General features: G+C 42.3%; 1 protein-coding gene across 4 annotated transcripts in view; it reads left to right on the forward strand.

Moving 5' to 3' along the window:
* The window catches only part of pusl1 (pseudouridine synthase like 1), a 90,632-nt gene that overhangs the window by 52,956 nt on the left and 14,888 nt on the right, over nt 1–22,788 (forward strand). The gene's annotated exons all lie outside the window — the stretch shown is intronic.

Here is a 22,788-nt window from a genome sequence, read left to right on the forward strand (position 1 = left end):
TGCGTTGAATTCTCTCTCTGCTACTTGTCTGCCCATTCTGTTAATCTCGCTCTGTTCTATTGTAGGTAATTGATGTCATCCTTCCTATATGCCATCCCTTCCAAGTTTGGTAGCATCGGCAAATTTTAAAATGTTACTCCCTGTTCCAAACACTAAGTCATTCACATAAAGTAACAAAAGTAGACATCCTGGCATTGATAATTCAGGAACATCACTTAACATCCTGCAGTCTGAAAAATAACCAGCTACAACAGCTTGCTGTTTCTGTCTTGAAACTAACATTTTGTCCAATTGAACAACTGAACCTGTGAAATTTACCTAGATTGGCTTCTGTTTCAGGAATGCTTCAGATTAAAGTTCTAAATATTGTATTTAAGTCTTTTCTTGGTCTCAACTCTCCTGATCTTTGTAACTTGCTGCAAACCTATGCTCTACACCCTTCTTAAACATGCCTGGCCTCGTGTGCGTCTCTCATTTCCCTCCATCATCGACAGCCGTGCCTACACTCAGAGGTCATAATGCTCTGGCGTTCCCACCTAAAACCTTTTCTCTTCATTCCTTGTTCTCTGCTCCTTTAAGACTTTCCTTTAAAATACCTCTTTTGTTTGTTGTCTTTTTTTTCCTAATGAGTTGCTACATAGCATCTTAAGAGTTTGTTTTTACATGGAAGGCTGTCTAACTGCAAGTTGTAACTGTTGAATATAATTGCCAACCACATTTATTTTCACCCAGCTGCCTATATCTATTCTGCTGTAATGCTGGCTTCTTTATAAACCCCCAACTTATGGCTTTCTCTTTAAGACAGGGAGTAAGAGTTTAGAGAGTGGGGTTATTGAGGCGCTGTAGATCTTTTGTAATTATCTGTTCAGAAATGTTATTACACAGCTCTGGAGCAAGTGTGACTTAAACCAGTATCTCCTGGCTCAGAGGCAGGAATACCAACACCATGCCTCAAGAGCCCTTATCAAAGTGCTGAATGTATGCTCTGGGAGGGTTTCCTGTCACCATTCAATTCAGGGGAGGATCGTACCTATGTAAACTTTACAAGCTTTGATGGGGATTAATGCTTGTATTTACCTTGACCGACCTTGTGAGGTTATTAATATTATTTTCTCCATTACCTAGCAGCTATCAAAGATAATGCATATTCCATTGACTGTATTTGCAACCTTCATTGATGATGTTTGCACCATCTTTTTATGTGGTTTCCTATTCCTAGCCCACAAAAATCTGGCCCTTACTTCGACAAGAAATACATTAGTGAATCTGTCAGAAACCTGAGAACTTTATTGATACCAAACCTCCTCCTTTGGCACAACCTTTATCAATCCAAATCCCTCCTTAATTATTGTTCTTTGCACATGCTCCATTCACTTTAGTTGCCTGTGTCAGTAAAACAATGTCCAGCAGTTTTATTTCTGACGTCCTGCCCCACATAATCAAATAGGCCCTTTCTAGAGGAAGCTGAGTGATAGTCACATGAGTATGTGGAGATCCCTGCCCTGTCATTCGCTCATAAATAAGAAAACAACCCAGTCTCTGGCAGGTAGCAAAGAGTCAGATCAGTGAAATAATTGGCCTTTCAATGTCCTCTACTGTGTGTGCATATAATTGTACTACATTTCACATAAGATTAGATTAAAGAATATGAGGGGAAAAATTTCAATTTCTTCGGTGTGACATGGAAATCCAATATAAACTGATTTATTAAAACTTTACTTATCATTACTTATTTCATTATGTATTTAAAAACAGTGAAAGCTCTGGGTCAGCAGCGTAAATATTTATTTCCAAGTGAAATTATTGTTACAATGCAAGTGTCCTTGAATTTCAGCAAAGTATTAAATTATTGGTTTTTTTTACATGGTTCAGTTGATGCAATTTCAGCTTGAATTGATTTTCTTAAAAGATAAATCATACTCAGCACTGTAATTGCCTATTTTTCAAATATGTGTAAAATAAATTCTGACGTGACATTTTTATTTCACTGCTACACTAACTTAGTGTGGTTGTGAGCATTAAGATGAGGCACAGAAGAATATTAAAGGCCAATGCTAGCAGCTGCTTCCATGAGCAGGCTCACTGTTGCTAAGCAACAAGAAGAAGTGTGTCTAAAGTGGTAATGGTACCTGACTGGAAAATGCTTTGGAGTAACAAAGCTTGTTATATACCAGGGCAGCAGTTAAGGAATCTATTATTTATCTATTGCTATTTAGCCTTTAACGCTGTCTTAGAACATCATCTAAAATGTAACCTAAAATGAGAATAGATCAAAGCAGGAAGTTGCAATCACCATTAAGAATAAACTCAGCAAATCTTGGTGAGAAATCTTTGTAACTGTGTGTGTTATAGACCTATTGTATGTAATTCTCACAAATCTCCCATGCCCAACAGATAGTGCTGAGCTAGATTGAGCTTAATGGGCAAATTTTTCTAAATTAGTAGCCTTTATTTGAGCTTTAGGTTTTTGCTACGGCAAATATCTGTTAACTTGAGTTTAAAATTGTTTTAATTATAAGAGTGCATTGTGGAAAGCCATTCAGTCAATCATAGCTTGCCCATCTGCAATAAATCAAAATACTATACTCTGATTATGTTTTTAGCTTCTGCCATCATCAGTCTAGATGTTTGTCCTTCAAATTAATCTCTACAGATGGTTCCCAGCCTCTGATATCAGGGGTGCTTTCATTTGTCCTTATGTTGAAGTTCAGGAGGGAAAATAACATTTTTAAAAAAGTGCAGATGCTGGAAACCAGAAATTGCTAGAAAAACTCAGCAGGTCTGGCAGCATCAGTGGAGAGAAATCAGTAACTGTTTCAGGTCCAGTGACCCGTCTGCAAAACTTCAGTTTTTTTCAGCATTTTTTTTAAGGTTTCTTTTTCAGTTTCCTTCAGCTATAGTTTCTGTCTTGCTCTTATACAAAGGATGCTCCCTTCCTTTGAACTAGCTCAATACATGAGCTCCTTACCTGAAGGTACAATAGGAGAACCTTTATAAAGACTGCAACAATTCAATTATATCATTTACCACCAATTTTACAAGGGCAGCTAGGGATGGGCATTCAATACTGAACTTGTTAGCTCACCCATATCCCAAGAATTACAGTTACAAAGTATATTGTTTGTTTGTTATAAATAAAGGACAAGCAAATATTGTACACACAAAGCAAAGGAGGCTGAAACAATGATGGAGCTATTATGTGTTAGACACACAGCTGGATGGTTTCCATTGATGGCTGGTTCACTGCCATTTTCAGTTTGTGAATAACATTCTGATGAATTCATCACCATTTGCTCTCACATTGTGAACTGCGTTAATGGAGTAAAGTGCAGAATCCAGCACAAAGCTCGATCTCCGTTTCCGACCGTGTCTTCTGGTTTATTTAATGGCATCAATTCCTGTGTGTTTTTTTTACACTAATGGCAATCATCTGTCCGAGTCATGGGCTGCACTCCATTAAATGTTGGCACAGAGTTAAAAGGCAGCAATTAAATGCAATCTATTTTGGCTCAGTGAGTGTATGTACCACATTATTTTTCCACATTTTATTCTTCTCCCACTCATCTGTTCTCCTAAGATGTGCACCTATTTATCCCAAACCTTTATTAGGACCAGTCTTTCTCTACTTCACTCCCCTCTACACTTGAAGGTTTTGCTCATGATTTCTGTGGACATTGGTTGCACTCAATATCTCAGTGATTTGATTATTTCTTCTGTGGGTCCAGGCAGAGAATAACAACAGGTTTATTACATTGTTCGGGGGTGAAATAATAGTCTGGTTAAACCTACCCTACCCTTAGCAGCGGCGCGGTAACTCAGTAGTTAGCACTGCTACCTCTCAGCACCAGCGACCCAGGTTCGATTCCATCCTTGGGTAGTTGTCAGCGTGGAGTTTGCACTTTCTCCTGTGTCTGCACGGTTCCTTCCTACAGTTCAAAGATGTGCAAGTTAGGTTGACTGATCATACTAAATTGCATATAGTGTCCAGGGATGTGCAGGTTAGGCGGATTAGACATGGGCAACGCAGGGTTACAGGAATAGGGTAGAGGAGTGAGTCTTGATGGGATGCTGTTTTGGAGGGTTGGTGTGAACTTAATGGGCCAAATGGCCTGTTTCCACACAGTAAGGATGCTACGATTCTATGAAAATATCCACATGTGGCACCTCCACTCCTAATAATTTAGGAATAAAACGTTGCTGAATTTTTCCCGTCCATGATTGTTGATGGTATCTTGTTTTCACAGTTTCTCATGGCAGCTGATGCTTTGAATTGTTATCTAACACTTAAAGTATTTTTCCTTTCAAACCATTGTAATTTACACAAAAGGTATGTATTGAAAGCATCAATATATGGATGTCAGAGGGTTAATGATGATCTGAAAGACAGTGAAACCAGTTCTGATTTCAACTTCCTCATGTTTGGACCCCAAATATTTGAATGTTTCAGAATAACAGGCCAATCACCATTGCTTACAAGATGGCGGGAGTAAGGAAATGCTCACTTCCTCAAGGCACTGGTAGCTACTTCTTCACCAAAGGAAGTGTAGACTCAGAAGCATCTAGATCATTGCATCCTGAGGCAATCCTGTTTCATTATCTGGACTGAACCTCATTGGGAGCATGTGCTGCATTTAGGCTGAGATAAAGAGGAATTTCTTCATTGATGGGAGTGATTTATCTGAATTCTTTACCCTTGAGAGCTGTGGAGGCTCAGTCAATGAGATCAGTAAATTTCCAGATACCAATGACATCAAGGGATATGCTAGTGCAAGGAAATGACACTGTGTCAGTTACAATTTAGAATGGCAGAAGAGGCTCAAGGGGTTAAACGAACTATTCCCGCTTCAGCGTTGAGTGGAAGACACTTACACACTGATGAAACTCTTGTGGTCAGGGGATAACAAGGTTCCAACAACTGGATCCTGGGACTGTGGTGCTCAGCTCAGGAGAGGGCCCACTGTTTGGTTTAGGGGAGGTGGCTGGGCCCTCTGTGCTCATGTTAGGGGATTGGGGCCCAGTATGGTCATGTTGTGGTCTAGGCTGGGGGTGCAGGCCAGGAATAGCACTAAGGCCCCATGATTTCAGGTCCTGGCCTTGTTCGTGATGAGATAAATGCAGTATTTATTTCAATCAGGAGCATTACTTCACAGTTTGCTGCTGACCCTTCTACCAAGGCAAATCATTTCACCATATATCCATGCTTTTTTTTGGAACTTTATCTGGAAGGCTTGGCTGAAAATTGGCAAGTGGGCCACACAAATGCCAGATAATGACCATTTCCTGCAAAAGAAAATCTGTAACTATTGTTCCTGGAGATTCAATGGTGTTGCTATCACTGAATCCCTCACTATCAACATCCTGGGAGTTACCATTGACCAGAAGCTGGGCGCACCATATAAATACAGTGTCTGCAAGAGTACATCAGAAGCTAGGAGACCTGTAACAATTAACTCACTACATGATTCTCCAAAGCCTGTCCACCATTTACAAGTCACCAGTCATGAGTGTGATGAAATACTCCTGACTTACCTGGATGGGTGCAGCTCCAACAACACTCAAGAAGCTTGACACATTCCAAGACAAAGCATCCAATTGACTGGCACCACATTCACAAACATTCACTCCTTCCATAAGCGAAGAACAATAGCAGCAGTGTGTACCATCTACAGGATGCACTGCAGAAATTCATCAAGGCTCTTTAAACAGTACCTTCCAAACCCAGGACTACTTCCATCTAGAAGGGCAAAGGAAGCAGATACATGGGAACACCACACCCTGCAAGTTGCCCTCCAAGCCACTCACCATCGTGACTTGAAAATATATTGCCATTCTTTCAGTGTTGCTGCCTTAAGCTCCTGGAATTCCCTCCCTCGTGGCATTGTGGGTCCGTCTGCAGCAGATTTTTGTTTTAAGACTGGATTAGATTCCCTACAGTATGGAAACAGGCCCTTTGGCCCAACAAATCTACACCGACCCTCCGAAGAGTAACCCACCCAGACCCATTCCCCTATCCTATATTTACCCCTGACTAATGCACCTAACACTATGGGCAATTTAGCATGGCCAGTTCACCTGACCTGCACACCTTTTGGATTGTGGGAGGAAACTGGATCACCCGGAGGAAACTCCACACAGACAGTTACCCAAGGCAGGAATCGAACTCAAGTCTCTGGCACTGAGGTAGCAGTGCTAACCACTGAGTCACCGTGTCACCCAAGATGGATTGCAGCATTTCGAGAAGGCAGCTCACAATCATCTTATCAACTAGGGACACACAATAATTGGTACCTGTATCCCATAAATGAACAAAAAGAGAGCATCTTAGATGTAGTTACAATTGTAGAAATATCTGAGTGAAGGAATTTGAAATTGTAGTATATCTTAACTGATGGAGAACCTAAACCTTCCTATAATTACACCCATCTTAGAGCCATTCACCTCATAGTAGTTGGTTACTGGCATCTGACAACTGCTGAGAAATTAGTATTTTGAAAAGGTATTCTGTGTTCATGGGTATATTTTCCTTTGTGCATGGAATATGGGTGTAACCGGCAAGGCCAGCATTTCTAGCCTATTGAATCTCCTTTGTAAACGTGAGGGATGAGCCATTGTCTTAAATAGCTGCAATATCTATGATGTACGCACATTTCTAAATCAGGATTCTGTGTAACTTGGGGATTGTGCAACACATGCAACATGGAGGTAGTGATAAAATAAATCCCCAAAGAACTGCAGATGCTGGAGGTAGTAATATTCCCATACACCTGCTGCTCATATCATTTGCTGTGATAGAGATCACAGATTTGGAAGGTGCTGTTGAAGGAGCTTTGACAAGTTGCTGTAGTGCATGCGTGGGTATGGAAGAGTAATTCTAAATGGTAAGCTTAAAACTGCTGCTGAGATGACCATAAGATTCACTTATTTTTGAGTCTTTCATTCATATGGACAGACAGCTTCTAGAAACACTATTAATGTAGTTATATAAGTCACTATTAGGTTAAAAACTTGGTGTACCTCTGCCTGAGCAGGAAAATATTTATTTCTCATTTAACATTCGCATCTTTGAAGAAATGGTGTGAAATGTGTGGACTTAAGATTGAAGGTGATTTAGCTGCTTGGATCAGAAATTGGCTAGCTGAAAGAAGACAGAGGGTGGTGGTTGATGGGAAATGTTCATCCTGGAGCCCAGTTACCAGTGGTGTGCCACAAGGATATGTTTTGGGGCCACTGCTGTTTGACATTTTTATAAATGATCTGGATGTGGGTGTAGAAGAATAAATTTGCAGATGACACTAATGTAGGCAGAGTTTCGGATGGTGCCGAAGGATGTTGTGGGTTACAGAGGGATATAGATAAGATGTAGATTCAGGCTGAGAAGTGGTAAATGGAGTTTAATGCAGAAAAGCGTGAGGTAGTAACAGGAATGCAGAGTACTGGGCTTCTGGTAAAATTCTTGGCAGTGTAGATGAACAGAGAGACCTTGGTGTCCAGGTGCATAAATCCCTGAAAGTTGCCGCCCAGGTTGATATGGTTGTTAAGAATACAAATGGTGTGTTGGAATTTATTGATAGGGGGTTGAGTTTTGGAGCCATGAGGTCATGCTGCAGCTGTAAGACACTGGTAAGGCTGCACCTGGAGTATTGCGTACGGTTCTGGTCACTGCATTATAGGAAGGATGTGGAAGCTTTGGAAAGGGTTCAGAGGAGATTTACTAGGTTGTTGCCTAGTATGGAAGGAAAATCTTACGAGGAAAGACTGAATGAATTGAGGCTGTTTTCTTTGGACAGAAGAAGGTTGAGAGATGACTTAATTGAGACATATGAGGTAATCAGAAGGTTCGGTAGGGTGAACAGTGAGAGGCCTTTTTCTCAGTTGGAGAAGGCTAACGCGAGGGGATATAGCTTTGAATTGAGGGGTGATAGATTGAGGACTGATATCAGGGGTGGTTTCTTTACTCAGAGAGTAGTAGGGGTATGGAACAGCCTGCCTGCAACAATAGTAGACTCGTCAATATTAAGGGCATTTTAATGAGCATTGGACATGCATACAGATAATAGTGGAACGGTGTAGGTTAGATGGGCATCAGATTAATTTCGCAGGTCGGTGCAACCTCGAGGGCTGAAGGTCCTGAATTAAGCTGTAACGTTCTATGTCGTATGTTCTGTGAAGCCTGTAGTAGGGCTAAGATGTGAGAGCAGAATTAGGCCATTTTGCCCATCAAGTCTGCTCCACTATTCGATCATAGCTGATAGGTTACTAAACCCCATTCTCCTACCTTCTCTCTGGAACTATTGATACCTTACTATTCAAGAGCCTATCTCTGTCTTAAATACACTTGTGACTTACCCTCCAAAGCCTTCTGCAGCAATGAGTTCAACAGATTAACTGCCCCCTTGCTGAAAACATCCCTCCTCATCTTAGTTCTAAAGGGTTGTCCTTTCACTCTGAGGCTGTGCCCTTGGCTCCTAATATCTCCACTGTATTCAAGCCATATCCTGTAAGTTTCAATCAAATTCCCCCCTCATCCTTCTAAACTCTGTCCAGTACAGACCCAGAGTTCTCAATCATTCCTAACATGACAAGCCCTTCATCCCTGGTATCATTCCTATGAACCCCGTCAAAGGTCAGCACATCCTTTCTCATATATGGGGCCCAAAACTACTCACAATTCCAAATGAGGTCTGTCCAGAGCCTTATTCAGCCTCAGCAATACATCTCTAGTCTGGTATTCAAGCTCACTTGAAAAGAATGCTAATACTGTGTTTGCTTTCCTAATCCTGCATATTAATCTTAAGTGAATCTTGAATTTGGACTCCTAAGTCCCTTTGTGCTTCAGAAAATAGTCTACATCTCTATTCTTCCTACCAATGTGCATGACCTCACACTGTCCCACATTGTATTCTATGTGCCTCTTCTTTGCCCACTTGCCTAGCATGTCCAAGTCCTTCTGCAGCCTCCCCTCTTCCTCAACACTACCTGTCCCTCCACCTATCTTTGTATCATCTGCAAACTCAGCAACAATGCCCTCAGTTCGTTCATCCAGATCATTAATGTATAATATGAGTAGTTATGGCCCGACCAGTTACTTGCAGAACTCCACTTGTCACTGGCTCCCATCCTGAAAAAGACCCCTTTACCCCTACTCTCTGCCTTCTGCCAGTCAGCCTATCCTCTGTCCTAGCCCTTAAAACTATGGGCCCTTATCCTATTTAGCAGCCTCCTGTGCGGCTTCTTGTCAAAGGCCTTCTGGAAATCCAATTAGATCATGTCCACTGGCTCTCTGCTGCCATGGTTACCTCATTTTTCCCTTATAATGTTTTCTTTTCATTCGTAGAGTCATAGAGATGTACAGCATGGAAACAGACCCTTCGGTCCAACCCGTCCATGCCGACCAGATATCCCAACCCAATCTAGTCCCACCTGCCGGCACCCGGCCCATGTCCCTCCAAACCCTTCCTATTCATATACCCATCCAAATGCCTCTTAAATGTCGCAATTGTACTAGCCTCCACCACTTCCTCTGGCAGCTCATTCCATACACATACCACCCTCTGCGTGAAAAAGTTGCCCCTTAGGTGTCTTTTATATCTTTCCCCTCTCACTCTAAACCTATGCCCTCTAGTTCTGGACTCCCCGACCCCAGGGAAAAGACTTTGCCTATTTATCCTATCCAAGCCCCTCATAATTTTGTAAACCTCTATAAGGTCACCCCTCAGCCTCCGACGCTCCAGGGAAAACAGCCCCAGCCTGTTCAGCCTCTCCCTGTAGCTCAGGTCCTCCAACCCTGGCAACATCCTTGTAAGTCTTTTCTGAACCCTTTCAAGTTTCATAATATCTTTCTAATAGGAAGGAGACCAGAATTGCAAGCAATATTCCAACAGTGTCCTGTACAGCCACACCATGACCTCCCAACTCCTGTACTCAATACTCTGACCAATAAAGGAAAGCATACCAAACGCCTTCTTCACTATCCTGTCTACCTACAACCCCACTTTCAAGGAGCTATGAACTTGCACTCCAAGGTCTCTTAGTTCAGCAACACTCCCTAGGACCTTACCATTAAGTGTGTAAGTCCTGCTAAGATTTGCTTTACCAAAATGCAGCACATCGAATTTATCTGAATTAAACTCCATCTGCCATTTCTCAGCCCATTGGCCCATCTGGTTCAGGTCCTGTTGTAATCTGAGGTAACCCTCTTCGCTGTCCACTAACCATCCAATTTTGGTGTCATCTGCAAACTTACTAACTGTACCTCTTGCGCTCGCATCCAAATCATTTATGTAAATGACAAAGTAGTGGACCCAGCACCGATCCTTGTGGCACTCCACTGGTCACAGGCCTCCAGTCTGAAAAACAATCCTCCACCACCACCCTCTGTCTTCTACCTTTGAGCCAGTTCTGTATCCAAATGGCGAGTTCTCTCTGTATTCCATGAGATCTAACCTTGTTAATCAGTCTTCCATGGGGAACTTTGTTGAATGCCTTACTGAAGTTCATATAGATCACATCTACTGCTCTGTCCTCATCAATCCTCTTTGTTACTTCTTGAAAAAACTCAATCAAGTTTGTGAGACATGATTTCCCATGCACAAAGCCATGTTGACTATCCCTAATCAGTCCTTGCCTTTCCAAATACATGTACATCCTGTCCCTCAGGATTCCCTCCAACACCTTGCCCACCACCGAGGTCAGGCTCATCGATCTATAGTTCCCTGGCTTGTCCTTACCACCGTTCTTAAACAGTAGCACCACGTTTGCCAACCTCCAGTCTTCAGGCACCTCACCTGTGACTATCGATGATACAAATATATCAACAAGAGACCCAGCAATCACCTCCGGCTTCCCACAGAGTTCTAGGGTACACCTGATCAGGTCTGGGGATTTATCCACCTTTACCCTTTTCAAGATATCCAACACTTCCTTCCTCTGTAATGTGGACATTTTGCAAGATGTCACCATCTATTTCCCTACAGTCTATATCTTCCATATCCTTTTCCACAGTAAATACTGATGCAAAATATTCATTTAGTATCTCCCCCATTTTCTGTGGCTCCACACAAAGGCCACCTTGCTGGTCTTTGAGGGGCCCTATTTTCTCCCTAGTTATCCTTTTGTCCTTAATGTATTTGTAAAAACCCTTTGGATTCTCCTTCATTCTATTTGCCAAAGCTATCTCATGTCCCCGTTTTGCCCTCCTGATTTCCCTCTTAAGTATACTCCTACTTTCTTTATACTCTTCTAAGGATTCACTTGATCTATCCTGTCTATACCTGACATATGCTTCCTTCTTTTTCTTAACCAAACCCTCAATTTCTTTAGTCATCCATCATTCCCTATACCTACCAGCCTTCCCTTTCACCCTGACAGGAATATACTTTTTCTGGATTCTTGTTATCTCACTTCTAAAGGCTTCCCATTTTCCAGCCGTCCCTTTACCTGCGAACATCTGCCTCCAATCAGCTTTCGAAAGTTCTTACCTAATACCGTCAAAATTGGCCTTTCCCCAATTTAGAACTTCAACTTTTAGATCTGGTCTATCGTTTTCCATCACGATTTTAAAACGAATAGAATTATGGTCGCTGGCCCCAAAGTGCTCCCCCACTGACACCTCAGTCACCTGCCCTGTCTTATTTCCCAAGAGTAGGTCAAGTTTTGCACCTTCTCTAGTAGGTACATTCACATACTCAATCAGAAAATTGTCTTGTACACATTTAAGAAATTCCTTTCCATCTAAACCTTTAACACTATTGCCTCGTGGATTAGCCCCAGAAACTCCTTCCATTGTCTTCCTTGCGAGGACCCGCTTCCAATCAACTCTGGATAGCTCTTCCCTCATGTCTTTGTAGTTACCTTCATTCAGTTATAATACCGTTATATCTGATTCCAGCTTCTCCCTCTCAAACTGCATAGTGAATTCTATCATAGTATGGTCACTGCCCCCAAGTGTTTCCTTCACTGTCAGCTCACCAATCAAGTCTGCTTCATTACACATCACCAAATCCAGAATTGTATGTTCCCAAGTGTGCTCTACCACAAGCTGCTACAAAGCAAAACCATCTCGTAGGCATTCAACAAGTTCCTTTTCTGAAGATTGACTACCAACCTGATTTTTCCCGGAGCACTTATATTTTGAAGTCCCGCATAGTTATTGTGATTGAGTCTTCCTTACGTGCTATTTCGACTTCCTGATTTATTTTCATCCTGACTACATTTAGAAGGCCTGTACACAAATCCCATCAGGGTCTTTTTGCCTCTGCAGTTCCTCAACTCTGTCGACACAGATTCAATGCCTTCCAACTCTATATCACTTCTGCTATTGATTTTATTTCATTTCTTACTAACAAGGCAACACCACCTCCTCTGCTCATCTGTCTGTTCTTTCGATAGGCTGTATATTCTTCGATATTTAGATCCCAGCCCTGATCCCCTTGCAGCCACATCTCTGTGTAACCTGTTAATTTCAATCTGCACTGCAAGCTATTTTACCTTGTTTCTTATACTGCGAGCATTTAAGTCCAACACCCTCATTCCTGTGTTAACGGACACCCCCCTTACATTCCATTATTTTCTGTTTTCTTCAGCAGACCAAATGAGATATCCTGAACCCAGACACCAGGCAGGCACTGCAGCCTTCAGGACTGCCGTTCCTTTCTCTTCTCTCCCTCCTCTTGAAAAACTCCTTTTACCACAGAGCTATGGTCAGTTTGCTCATCCTCCCTACAGACCCCAGTCTCATCCACATAGAGGGCAAGAAGCTCAGACCTGTTAGATAAGCTCAATATCTACGACTCCTTCCGCACTAACTCCTAAACCCCTCTATCTGCCTCACTTGTAGTCATACTCTCCTGTCCCTGACCACTGACTGAATTTAATGTTGTTAATGTAAGGGGCATGACTGCCTCCTGAAACACAGCCTCCAGGTAACTCTCCTGCTCCCTAATGTGTTGCAATGTTTGAAGCTCAGCCTCCAGTTCAACTACTCTGAGTCGAAGTTCCTCAACCAACACTTGCTATAGATGTGGTCACTATGAACCACAAAGGGGTCCAACCAGCTCTCACATCATGTAGTTGCAACACATCACCTGGCTCAACATCTCTATTTTAGTTATTTAGTTATTAATTTGATTTTTTTAAAAATCCAGTTGGTCTTTTAGTTTGAAGCCTGTAAATGTTTCCCCTATTTACCTTCAATCTGAAAGTAACCTATATTAGATAGTTGGAATTATTAGCTATCACCAACCAATGAATGTATGGTTTACCTGTGATGTCACCCTTTTGTCTTGGGCCTGGGCTTCAATTTATCCTGATTTTTAAAAAATCCTTACAAACTATGAGACAAAGTAAAGCAAGCAAAAAACACCTCTGCCCTTCTGCACTAAATTCCCAACTTTCCACCAATTCCTTGAACAATATACTCACTCTGATTCTCTCTCACTCTGCACAGGATCTCTCTTTCCTGACCTTGCAAAGCTTACTGATCCAGATGTTATTTAACTGAACGGTAATTAGCAGAGTCTAATTGTATGCACCATCCTTGAGCAGGGAGGTGGCAAAAATCAGCACAGTTAGCTAAAGGCTTTGAAGTGATCCATGCTGTTGCTGACATTAGGTATAATGTGAACAGTCTGACTAAGGCTTATGCACTTCTTGACTTATGCTGTCAGGTTTCACAGGCAAAGACAAAAAGAGAGGGCTGCTGGCTCCCATCTTACCAAATTTGAGCAGGATTTAGTGAGTTCAGGGAAGAGAACATATAGGAAGGTGTAACCTCAAAGAATGCTGGTTCCCATTGTTGGAGAACATTGCAGTCTCATTTCTGAATATATACTGTTTCAACCCTAACTCTGTCTCATGCATCCAGTCATTTTACTCACTAACAAATAAGCACTATTCTCTGCTGCTATGATTCCATTTCCAATGACATATTCTCTAATTACAAGATTAAGTCTCTTGATACAGTTGATGCTACTAGTGCAGAAAATAGTGCTGAGCCAACAGTAGCACTAAACCAATGAATTTTACTGTTGGTCACATTGCAATGAATGAGAAATTTTGAGAGGGCATTAATATAATATTGGGCCATATTCTCACTTACTATGCATACTCTGATCACAATCACAAGTGTTTTATTTGTTTAAATTAGGTTAACTTGACAATTACACATTCTAAAGCATATTTGTGATTCTTTCAAGATGATTTACAAAGGTGGTTAGATTGCCAGTGCTGTACTGTTGAGTAAACAAAGGTACGTCATCTTTTTGAAAGGAGGAAAACGACCTTGGAAGGTACTCCAAGACTGAGATAATATGCTTTTGATCAAATGAAACTTGAAGCATGTAACTATAATTCCTTTCAGTGGCATTTGGCTGTTGAAACCCATAGGGAAAATACAATAGCTACCCGTACAGGAAAGATGTTATTTAAAAATAGTTCCAGGCCATAACTCATATGCTTACCTTTATTGGTCAGTGCATTGAGTATAGGAGTTGGGAGGTCATGTTGTAACTGTACAGGACATTTCTTCAGCCACTTTTGCAATACTACATTCAATTCTGGACAATTCTTCATTCCTGATGAAGGTCTTATGCCCAAAATGTCAATTCTCCTGCTGAACGGATGCTGCCTGGCTTGCTGTGATTTTCCAGTACCACACTCTCAACTACATTCAATTGTGGTCTCCCTGCTATTGGAAAGATGTTGTGAAACTTAAAAGGGTTCAGAAAAGATCTACAAGGATGTTGCCTGGGTTGGCAGGTTTGAGCTATAGGGAGAAGTTGAATAGGCTGGGGCTGTTTTCCCTTGAGCATCGGAGGCTGAGACGTGACTTGATAGAAGTTTATGAGATCATGAGGGGCATGGATAGGTTTAATAGCCAAGGTCATTTCCCCAGGGTGGTGGAGTCCAAAAACTAGAGGGCATAGGTTTAGGGTGAAAGGGGAAAAATTTAAAAGAGACCTTTTAAATTAAAAAAAAGGGGCAACTTTTGCACACAGAGGGTGGTGCATATATGGAATGAGCTGCCAGAGGAAGTGGTGACTGGTACAATTGCAATATTTAAATGCCATCTGGATGGATATATGAATACATAGGGTTTAGAGGGGTATGGGCTAAATGCTGGCAAATGGGACTAGATTAATTTAGGATATCTGGTCGGCATGGATTAGTTGGACAGGGTCTGTTTTCATGTTGTACGTCTCTATAACTCTATGAGACATGCAGCCATTTATTTCCAAGGGGAAACCAGAGCAAGAGCTAGTTGAGGTCTACCTGAGCTAATCTGTCTGGGAAATGGGCCTTTCCTTCCACCATCCTAGCTTTGCATGATAACCAGAATCCCTCTGAACGCAGAGTGTGAATCTCACCATCTGACATCTGTGCTGTTGCCTTGGGTGTTAGACCATTACATCTTATTCCTTTGTATTTTCCCGAAGGCAAGTCCAGCAATTTCTGTACCATTTTCACAGCTCCAGCAGAAATCAAAGCAGGAGCTGACATACCAGTGCCATGCATTAGGTGTGGGAAATTATATCCTGCTTGTGTGGATGTAAAAAATCCCATGGCATGAATTTGTAGAAGAGGGCGGGAGTTAATTTGATGTCCTGGCTAATATTTACTCTGTCAGTACATTTAAAAAAAAACAGGTTTAATTATTGGTGCATTAGCTGCCATATTTCCTACATAGCAACTGCGATTGCACTTGAAGTTGTATTCACTCGCTATAAAGTGCTCTGGTTGTGAAAAATGCGAAACAAACATAAGTCTCTCTCACCTTTTTTGTTAAATTATATAGCACTTTCACTCACTCGAAGTGGCATGCATGCCTCCGAACCAAAGGTGTAAGCCGTGAGCAGAGACGTAGCTCGGGCCAACACTGGAGTGGCTGAAGCAGTACTGTTATTTCAGGCAAAGGCAAAGAGAGAGAGAGCTGCTGCACGCCCCCAGTAGACCATATCTGAACACAATATGGTGGTTACCTCCCTATCTGAGTGCACATAAAGAATGTTGTTGTGGTATTCCTGGAAAACAGAGAGTTTCTCATTGATGCTTAGCCAACAACTCTCCCTCAACCAACACCATCAGAAATAGAAACAAAAATAGTGATTGCTGGAAAAGCTCAGCAGGTCTGGCAGCATTTATGGAGAGCAATCAGACTTAATGTTTTGGGCAGCGTGACCCTTCCTCAGTTTTTGATTTACGTCATCTGCAGTTCTTTCAGTTTTCACCATCAGAAACAGATTGACTGGCCATTCATCATACTTGCTGCTTGTAGAACTACACCACTGCAACTTCATTTGTTCATTCAACAGCAGTGACTGATTTCAAAAAGTGAGGCATCCACTGTAGCTTATTTGAAATCCCACCAGCGTTCAGAACGCAGCCCCTCCAGCAGATACAGTGAGAGAGCAGGCACACAGAGAGATCAAGGACAGAGAGATCAAAAGATCATACAACTGGTATGAGTGGACTGTCAGATAATATGTCTCTGAAGGTGACCAAAAGCCACTCTCACCAGTTGTATCACCTTTTGATCTCTCTCTGCCCTTGACCTTCCTACCTATGAACTCTGTGTGTGTGTGTCTGCACCTGATGAAAGGGCTGCATTCTGAATGCTTGTGTGATTTCAAATGAACATGTTGGACTATAACCTGGTGTCGTGTGACATTTGACTATGGCCTTTCAGCCAACAGCTAGTCGACATGGCTGAGCACAAGTAGTTGATAAAATGTGCATAATTGTGGGGACTAGAAATAGCGCCCCCAAGTCTGACTCATAAAAGCTGCTAACAGTAAATAAGCCATGTTGTAGTTCCTTGGAGAGAAGCAGCTTTGTCTGGAGGAGCTTCCTATGGAGTAATTCAATTGATTTCAGAAGTCAAGGCAGAATCCCAATTTAAAAGCCCTCCCTGTCTTTGACATCTTTCACAGATTTCACTTGGTCTTCCCATATCACAGCTGCCAGTTCAAACCTGCCTACTTAGTGTTTGCTTTGTACCTTCTGCGTGTTAGCAAAGTGTTGGGTCTCCAAACCCAACAGAGCAGTTTTTGAATGTTGTAGTCTAAAATTACTTTCCTTAAGATAAAAGCCGCAAACCAGAAAACTGAGATTTTGCGATGATGTCTCTCCAGTCAGAACTTAAAGACATTAAATTATTAGCTTGATTGGGTTTTTGGGTGTATCCGTGGCCTGCCTTACTGCCTGTTCAGTTTTCGGTATTTCAAAATGTGGAATTTCGCTCAGCATGGTTTGCATGTGAGAGTCAAAACTGTGCCTGTGTGGTTTAGAAACCACAGTGTAAGCATGACTTTCTGTCCACATTTTGAAAGGCGAATAGAAACGATGCAATTCTGCTGTAGCTAATTTTCCACAATCACAAGGCATGACTGTACCATTTTAGAAATTGAAAGAGGAGACATTATATAAAACTTCTGTGAGTCCACTGGTTTCTATGTACCCTACTTCTCTACTCTTAAAACCTGTTCACTATTTTAAAGACCAGCCAGTCCATGGATTTGATGGGATATGTTCTGCTATGCTCAATGATGAAGGGACGTGCCAGACCCTGTGTGGTATTTGAGGAGAAATGAGGTCTTCATATATTTGATACTGAACATAAAGCCTAAGCTTTACATAAGCAGTTGTGAATGTTCTTGGATTTAGGAAAGCATGCACATGCTCAGAAGTACTAGCAGCCTTTCTCTGGGTGTAAGCATAGCTTAGGAGACAGTGAGGGCTGCAGATGCTGGAGATCAGAGTTGGGAGTGTGTTGCTGGAAACGCACAGCAGGTCAGGCAGCATCGGGTGACGTCAGGTGGAATCTCCACCTCCGAGGCTCCCAGCCTCATTCCTGATGAATGGCTCCAGCTCGAAACGTTGATTTTCCTGTTCCTTGGGTGCTGCCTGACCTGCTGTGCTTTTCTAGCAACACACTCATTAGCATAACTTAATCCATACAGCGCTAAAGCTGACTTGTTCATAAGTACAATGTTGATTCAGTCATACCTTGCTGCCTTCCATTCCAGTTTGCTTAAAAGTTCCTGCATCTTTATCTCCCAAATGCCCTGAATTATTTTGGGTATGTTTCTAGGGATACTGACTCAGTCAGGTGCCATTCAGGATGTGTGAGCCTACCCGAGGCCCCTGGGAGTTTCATCTGTTGAGTATATTGTTTCCAAGCACATCCTGTCCTCGCTTGACATCCATCTGTATGCACATTCTGATGAGATTGAATACTGACAAACCAGGATGACTTGTAACTCCTGAATTACTGCCTCTGATATGGCTAAGATCTGTTGACTCAACACAAACCAGAAACTGAAGTCAGAACATTCTGGTCTAATGGTTTTACCAGTTATAGGAGAAAGTGAGGACTGTAGATGCTGGAGATGGGTGAAGGGGATAAATGGGAAAGACGATGGTCAGGTCACCGCCCTCTTAACTTGTCTATCGCCTTTCCCATCTATCTGCTCCACCCTCCTCTCTGACCTATCACCTTCTCCCCCACCTTCATCTACCAATTGCATTCCCAGCTACCTTCGCCCACTCCCCCCAGCCCCACCCCTCTCCCATTTATCTCTCAGCACCCCCAGCCCTCAAGCCTCATTCCTGATGAAGGGCTTATGCCCAAAATATCGATTCTCCTGCTCTTCAGATGCTGCCTGGCCTGCTGTACTTTTCCAGCACCACACTCTCGACTTTAGCAGTTTTGGGAAACAATGGATAAGAGTTGGCCACTTGGCTCTCTGACCTATTCACCCTTCTATAAGATCATAGCTGATCTGATTTTAACTCAACTCTACATTCCTGTATAAAACCCTGACACCCATTCCTGCATATCCCTAGCAACAGTACTGAAGACTTGCTCCAGAATTAGCTGCATGTCTGGCCAATCTGTTCCAGTACAACTGCCTACAGTCACCTATCCAAAATCTTTCATCTCCTTGATAATCAAGAAACTACATTAAAAATATTTAAAGAGCCTGCATAGATTGCCTTTTGAGGAAGGGTAATTCAAAGACTCTAAACCCTCTGAGAGAAAAGAAAGTTTCTTCATCTTTGTCTTAAATTTGTGACCTTTTATTTTTTAGACAATGATCCCGGGCTCTACTTGTTAGTTTTATGCAACTCTTTACGTCCCCCTTATCGCCATGTTGCAAACTATTCACTGCTGGGCTGTCAATCACATGAGGCCTTTCATCTCATTGAGCCTGACACCCATTCAGCTGTGAGCCTCAGTTAAGGGAAATAGTGACCTAGTGATAATGTCACTAGACTTGCAATCCAGACGATTGGGCTAATGTTCTGAGAAATGAGTTCAAATCCCATCAAGGCACCTGGTGGAATTCAAACTCAATTAGTAAAAAATTGGAAGTTTAAAAGCTAGTTTGATGATGACCATGAATTGATTGTCATTTTTTTTAAAAATGCTATCTAATTTACTTAAGGAATGGAAATCTGCCATCCTTACTTGATCTGGCCTATAAGTAACACCAAATGAGGTTATTTCTTAAATGCCCTCTGAACTGGCACAGTAAGTTACTCAGTTATGTAAAATACAACAAGATGTAGGGAACTAAAGTAATAGAACTGGACTTAGTACCCAATATCGAATGACGCACCAGATTGGCATACCTCAGCCATTTTGACCTTCCACATGAGGTCACAGATTATTGTTGATTACAATGCTGCTGCTTCTCATGGCCCATAGCACCTCGTGGATGCCCAGATATGAGTTGCTGTAGCTATCCAAAATCTATCCCATTCAGTGCTCCTGAAAGTAAGATGGTGTTTAACTGAAATTGGCATTGAAGATCTTTTGCAAAACTGGAATCAGTGGAAGTCAGGGAAGAAATCCCTTCTCTAGTTGTAGCCCTACTTGGCATTAACATTCACTCTGAGCTGCATGGCCGCACAGCTATTTGAAGCTTCCACATACATCAATCTGGATTCCAACATGCGATGTCCACTTGTAGAAGCTGCTGCCATTAACAGATCAGAGGATCACTCAGTGGAAAAAAAGGTCTTACAGAAAATGCTGCTTATCACAAAGGAAGATAGTTGTGGTTGTTGGAGATCAATTATCTGAATCCTAGGACCTCACTGCAGGAGTTTGTAAGGGTGGTGACCTACATCCAACCATCTTCAGCTGCACTATTAATGGCCTTCCTTCAAGCATAATGTCAAAAATGGGGATGTTCGCTGATGATTCCATAACATTTTACACCATTCATGATTCTTCAGATACTGAATTCAATCTTTGACCATGTGCATTAAGCAGTGGACAAGATCCAGATGTGGTCTTCTAAATGATAAGTAACATTTGTGCCACACAAATGCCAGAAAATAATCAACTCCAAGAAGAGAGAATCTAACTGACTCCTCTTATCATTCAATGGCTTTGCAATTTGCTGAACCCCCCCCCCCCCAACTATCAACATCCTGGGGTTCACAGCTGACCACAAATTTAACTAAACTGGCTATGTAAATATTATGGCTACATGAGCAGGTCAGAAGCTGGGAATGCTGCAGCAGGGAACTCACTTCTTGATTCCCCACAGCCTGTCCACTATCTACAAGATACAAATCAGGAGTGTGATGAAATACTCCCCACTTGCCTTGCTGTGTGCAGCTCCAATAATACTCAAGAAGCTCAATACCATCCAGGAGAAAGCAGCCTACCTGAACCACCACCTTCCATAATCACTCCCTTTACCATCGACACTCTGGCAGAGCTGCATCTTCCAAATCCAAGTCCTCTACTTCCTCAAAGGACAAGGGCAGCAGATGCATTGGAGCATTACCACCTGAATGTTCCTTCCAAACTATGGGTGACTTGCAACAATATTGTTCTTGTTGTTCCTGACTGTCATTAGGTTAAAGTCCTAGAGCTTCCCTCCTCACAGCATTGCGGTTGTCCCAACTCACCTAGGACATTAGCAATTCAAGAAAATAGCTCCGCACCACTTTCTCAAGAGCGTTTTAGGGACGGACAGCAAATGCTTGACCAGCCAGTGGAGTCCACATCCTCCTTGTCTGGACCACATGTGACTCCAGACCCACAGCAATGTAGTTGATTCTTAACTACCTTCTGGGTTGGGCAATAAATGCTAGCCTGGCTAGCAACACCCTCATCCCAGAATGAATAGAAATGAAATCTCATGAATGAGTAAAATAAAAATTCTCCTCTCTATAAGGAATGGCCTTCAACGTATGAAAACTTTGCCAAAGATTTGATTTTAAATTTATTTTGTAATGTGAGGGTAAAAATATTAAATCTTCAGAAAAGTTTATTTGAAGAAATAAAAACACACTAAGAAGTCCAACCCCCATCTCCCTATTCAGCTCCATGGTTGATTTTAACCCTTGCAAAGATGACAGCGTAGTAATGCTGGTGAAGCACAGTGAGTGTACTGGGTTGGGAGGAAGAGAGTGATGGTTTGTGAGCCTCACATCAGCTTGCAATGTGAAGCCACTACAAGCTTGTGAACATGTTTGGAAAATTCAGCTCATCACCAAGCCTGGGGCCTGCAGTAATGTTACCACTCTGCCCCATGTTCCCCAGACACGAATTAAAAAAAAACAGAATTTAGAAAACTTGGGGCCAGTTCAAGGCGAAACAATGTTCTGAAAGCTTTCTCTCTGACCCCCAAAGGTAATTTTGACAGGTCCCAGGAGACCACTCTGATACATAATCTAATATTGTACATTTTTTTTATTCATTTACAGCATGAGGACATCGCTGGCTAGTCCAGTATTTGTTCCCCATCCCTAATTGCCCAAAGGGCAAGTTAGGAGTTAACCACATTGCTGTGATGTCTGGAGTCACATGTAGGCCAGACTCCAGTGGGGATGGCAGTTTCCTTCCCTAAAGGGCATTAGTGAACCGGATAGCTTTTTCCAACATTTGATAATGGATTCATAATGATCATTATACTTTTAATTCCAGATTATTAATGACTTAGATGAGGGAGTCGTAGGGTGGGTCAGTAAATTTGCAGATGATACGAAGATAGGTGGAGTTGTGGACAGTGAGGAGGGCTGTTGTCGGCTGCAGAGGGACTTAGATATGATGCAGAGCTGGGCTGAGGAGTGGCAGATGGAGTTCAACCCTACCAAGTGTGAGGTTGTCCATTTTGGAAGAACAAATAAGAATGCGGAATACAGGGTTAATGGTAGGGTTCTTAGTCAGGTGGAGGAACAGAGGGATCTTGGGGTCTATGTACATAGATCTTTGAAGGTTGCCACTCAGGTGGATAGAGTTTGTAAGAAGGCCTATGGAGTATTATCGTTCATTAGCAGAGGGTTTGAATTCAAGAGTCGTGAAGTGATGTTGCAACTGTACAGGACTTTGGTTCGGCCACAGTTGGAATACTGTGTGCAGTTCTGGTCGCCTCACTTTAGGAAAGATGTGGAAGCTTTGGAGAGGGTGCAGAGAAGATTTACCAGGTTGTTGCCTGGAATGGAGAGTAGGTCGTACGAGGATAGGTTGAGAGTTCTCGGCCTTTTCTCCTTGGAACGGTGAGGGATGAGGGGTAACTTGATAGAGGTTTATAAGATGATCAGAGGAATAGATAGAGTAGACAGTCAGAAACTTTTTCCCCGGGTACAACAGAGTGTTACAAGGGGACATAAATTTAAGGTGAAGGGTGGAAGGTATAGGGGAGATGTCAGGGGTGGGTCTTTACCCAGAGAGTGGTGGGGGCATGGAATGCGCTGCCCGTGGGAGTGGTAGAGTCAGAATCATTGGCGACCTTTAAGCGGCATTTGGATAGGTACATGGATGGGTGCTTA

The sequence above is a fragment of the Chiloscyllium punctatum genome, chromosome 16 (assembly GCF_047496795.1).
Source record: "Chiloscyllium punctatum isolate Juve2018m chromosome 16, sChiPun1.3, whole genome shotgun sequence".
NCBI classification, from domain to species: domain Eukaryota; kingdom Metazoa; phylum Chordata; class Chondrichthyes; order Orectolobiformes; family Hemiscylliidae; genus Chiloscyllium; species Chiloscyllium punctatum.